The following is a 4,655-nucleotide window of genomic DNA, read 5'->3' as shown; positions in this document are numbered from 1 at the left end:
TCTATCTATCTATCTATCTATCTATCTATCTATCTATCTATCTATCTGTCTATCTGTCTATCTGTCTGTCTGTCTGTCTGTCTGTCTGTCTGTGAGCCTCAAATATCAACACAAAAAAGTATCAGTTTTACACAACTAAGCAGAAAACACAATTCACAAAAATAAAACGCTACACAAGACATGACAAAAAATGCAAAAAAAAAACTGTTTTCAAAATGTCACTTTAAAGCTGCTTTATTTTATAAAATAAAACATAAAAATATTATCCTTGACTATAAACGGTGCAATTTAAAGAGTTTACTTAAGCAGTTTTCCAGATATACAGGTATGTGTGATGTTCGCGGGTATGCACTCACTGTAAACAAAGCGTTTGGCTGAATGAATCTGCTTAAAACCACACATGATTGACGTATCATAGCAGTTGGCAGTAGTCTGTGTGGACAAACAAATATGGCAGAATCGTACAAAGGTGAGTAGACATAAAGATAGAGCTTTTATAAAATGTCTGGTATGTTTATATTTTAACATTTTTCAACTCGATCCTTAACAACTCTTCTCTTCTTGTCACCATGCATGTACATACTTTCTAAAATAGTTTGACTTTCATTTGTGTGTTGTGCTTAATGTCACTTTAAACAAGATAATATAACCACAACATGAGCCTGATCTACTAATATCACAACCTGAACTGTAGCAATGACTTAGCATCCCATTTGAACCGCTAGTTACTAATAATCTGATTTCAAATTTAAAAATCATCTACAACCTTTTCTTGGGCAAGGCGATCCATTCAGCACCAAACTGTGCCCTGAAACACATTTGTAAATGAAGTTACCGTCTAATGAATCAAAATAGACTAAAGCGAACCACTGACATACTATTTATTGATTTAAAACATAACAAGGATTTGCTCTCTCCAGATTTGTGAAGCATGGAGCATTCAGTTGCATCACATGAGGCCAAATATCAACATGTGGTGAGACAACCAAAACACTGAATCATAGTTTCAGTCCTGAGATATTAATTCTTTGTGAGTCGTATTATCAGTCTTACTGAGTTCTTCCTGAGTTCTTCTTGAAGACGTTTCACCTCTTTAAGTAGCTTATTCAAGTCACCCTCTTCAGGACTGAAGAAGTCTTTTACAATGAGCTAAATCATTAAAAATTAAAATAAAACAGCTACTTTTTATTTAGGCTCACTGGCTAAGAGATTACAAAAATAACATTTAAATGATTAAACTCTCCTATATTTACCAGACAGTTAAAGCCACTATCTGGATTAACACACAAATCAGATATCCACAAATAAAACAGCATCATAGCTCATATTCTTTATGTACATTTTGATGGAACTGATGCTTAATTTTGAGCAATAAATGTAAAAGTCAGCATTATTGCTGTTAAATCTCCATCCTCAACCAAGCAAAGATGGGGCTGCAGATTATTTATACAACTCTTCCACAAGAATGATTCATATTTGTGTTTGCTTTTGGGTCCCTCCACTGGCTGATGAATGAAACAGTACCTTTTATGCAAGAAACCCTTCTCAGTGCATGAAGTTCACGTAAGTGTGCTCCAGGACTTGATATGAAATCTTTTTTTAAGCAGAGCAGCTTTCATATTCATCACTTCCTGCTTTCAGACCAATATACTGTTACATCAATATGCAATTAAATAAATGCTAAAATTAACAAAACTTGTAAAAAAAAATGCATTATGGTTTTGCAACTAAATTTTAATATTTTAACTCTTCTTGACACATCATACCAAAGTTTAAAATGAAATTTTCTGCAAATATTTTCACATTTCATTCCTAAACAGTGAATTAACAAAATGTCTTCTGACTGCCATGATCCTTCATCATCTATAAACTCATCAGTAAACAAAATAACTAACATAAGGGCTTTTTCAATCATATGTACTCACATGATTTAAAAACATATATCATTGTATATGTTGCAAACACACTGCACCAGTTAGGTTTGATAAAATGTTTGAAACAAACAGAAAAAGAAACAGCAGATTTTATGACCAGCTTGATCTGCTGTTCCCCAGTCATTTTATCCCCAGAGCACAAGGGAGTAGACAAAAGGAGTTTAGTAGACAAAAAAATTGAAGGATTGTAGATAAAGGTAAGGACGTTTGCTGCCTTTTTAGAAGGAAACTGCATTACAGTGACGTTACCATGGCAACACACTGGAGGTCAAACGATGCAGCGGAGGCGTTGTGAACAAATCGAACGTCAAACCTGCAATGTTGCTTTTAAATGTTTTTTCCTCCTATTTGGTTTGATTTTTTTTTGTTTGTTTGTTTTCGGATCATCGACATGAACAAAATACACAGTAGACATTTGCTGGTCTCACCACAGAAGTGTTTTACATCATTGTTCAAGTGTGGATTTACAGATGAAACAGATGTTTACATGCCTCTATAAAAAGACACAGAACCATTTTAATTCAGTCTGACTTTAAATTAAACTAAACCTTTCCTGTTTTAGATTAGTTAGGACTACCAAAATTATGTCTGTTTGTTAAAAATCCCAAATAGCAAGATCATTTAAAATATATATAGTTTTAATACTATCCGAAAAGTTACAAGTTTCCACACATTTCCTTTGTATTTGGTGGCACTGCCTTCAAACTGCATGACTTGGGTCAAAAGATTTGCGCAAGCTTTAAACAATAGTTTGCTGCAATTTAGTCCCATTCCTCCTGACAGGACTGATGTAAGTCTGGTTTGCTCACACACGTCTTTTCAGCTTTAACCATAAATTTTTTATGGGACTGAGATCAGGTCTTGTGATGGCCACTTTTTGGTGTCCTTCAGCTACTTTTTAACTACTGTAATTTCCGGACTATTGAGCGCGCCCAAATATAATAATAACTTTAATAACAACTTTTATTTATAATACGCTTTACATTCACAATGGATCTCAAAGTGCTACAGAGAGTAAACATCAGATAACATCAAGATAAAAAGCAACCGAGAGGAGTAACAACCAGGAGGATAATGCCTCAGAAAGATCACATCAAAAACTTAAAATGCACAAAATGCAGATAAAATACTTAAATAAGAACTATGGGTGCAATAAAAAACAAAAGTGCAATTCAATCAATTAAAAAACTGGGTAAAAAGAAAGGTTTTAAGACCTTTTTTAAAACATGTCACAGTCTGTGGGGCCCTCAGATATGATATAAGCCGTGCCCACAAAAATAAATACCTTTGTACATAAATAGGCCACGCTTTCTATAAGCTGCAGATGTCCACGTTGTAACATGAAATATTTACACAGAAAGATTTTTTTAACTTTAAATTAAATATGTACCATAACATACACAAATACGTACAGTAAACTTTTTTTGGTTTCTGAACAGTGCCTGATAAAAAATAAGAAACAGTAGCCTACCAAGAAGTCATTGATCGTTATATTCACCATCCTCCTGCGCAAGTTTGTGCTGTCCTCTTCATCACACAGCTGCCTTTTGAAACAGGGAGGTGGGGAAACTTCGTTCTCCCCTCCGTTTCATTGGTCCACTGTGACCTTTTCAGTAATTTCATTGGTCAGATTTTTTAACCATTATTTATACAGGTAGTCTCAATGAGTCAAGAGGATCCACCCCCTAAAAGAGAGGCATGAACTGGGCAGCTATGTGAGCGCCCCGGCGTGACGAGGCTAAATGTTTTGGCGGTATTAAGATCGTTAGCCCATCAAAAAAAAAATCCACGAATTAGCTGCAGCATTTTATAGGCCGCAGTGTTCAAAGTGTGTGAAAAAAGTAGCATCTTATAGTCCAGAAATTACGGTATTTGGCTGTATGCTGCGTGTCATTGTCCATTTGAAGACCCATTGGAGCCCAAAAACTTTAACTTCCTGGTTGACATCATGAAATACTTTAATATTTCCATATAATGTTTGCACATGATGCAGCCTATTTTGTGAATTACACGAGTCAAGAACAAAACACCCCCACAACATGATGCTGCCACCTCCATACTTCACAAATAGGGTGGTGTTTTCAGGCCAACAGGCTGCTTCCAAATGTAATGATGGTCATTATGGCCAGTTCAATATTAATTTCATCACACCACGTGTCTAAAAACCAAGGTTTTGATCCCTGTGTTCATTTGTAAACTGCAATCTGGCTTTTTCATGTTGCTTTCAGAATAATGGCTTCTTCAGTGCTGGGTGGCCTTTCAGCTCACCCACTCATTTTACTGTGGATAATAACACTACCGGCTTCAGCCAACATCTGTACAAGGTATTTTGTGTTGTTTTAAGGTTGATGCTCACATTTCACATCAACACACTTTCATCTTGGGAACACAGAAATAGATCCTTCCTGAACGGTATGATAGTAGGACATTCTCATGTTCATGCTTATGTTTAAAACAAATGAATTTGCACTCAGCAAAATATGGAAATTAATCCTAAGAAGAGAAAGTCACGGATATAATTTTTCTTACCGAGGTCTTGGCTGATTTTACTTTCCCATGATGCCACACCAAGAGGCAGTGAGTTTGAGGTGTGTCTTTAAATACATCCTCAGATGTGAAGTTTTCAAGGCCAAGACATCCTCATCTGGGCTATGCCAAATTAGTAATCTAGTGTAGTGTAGCATATATGATGTAAATGCTAAAGATCTGGCAAAAATGGTG

Source organism: Nematolebias whitei, chromosome 15, assembly GCF_014905685.2.
Source record: "Nematolebias whitei isolate Nwh7 chromosome 15, NemWhi1, whole genome shotgun sequence".
Lineage (NCBI taxonomy): Eukaryota > Metazoa > Chordata > Actinopteri > Cyprinodontiformes > Rivulidae > Nematolebias > Nematolebias whitei.
Note: the sequence above shows the minus strand (reverse complement) of the source record.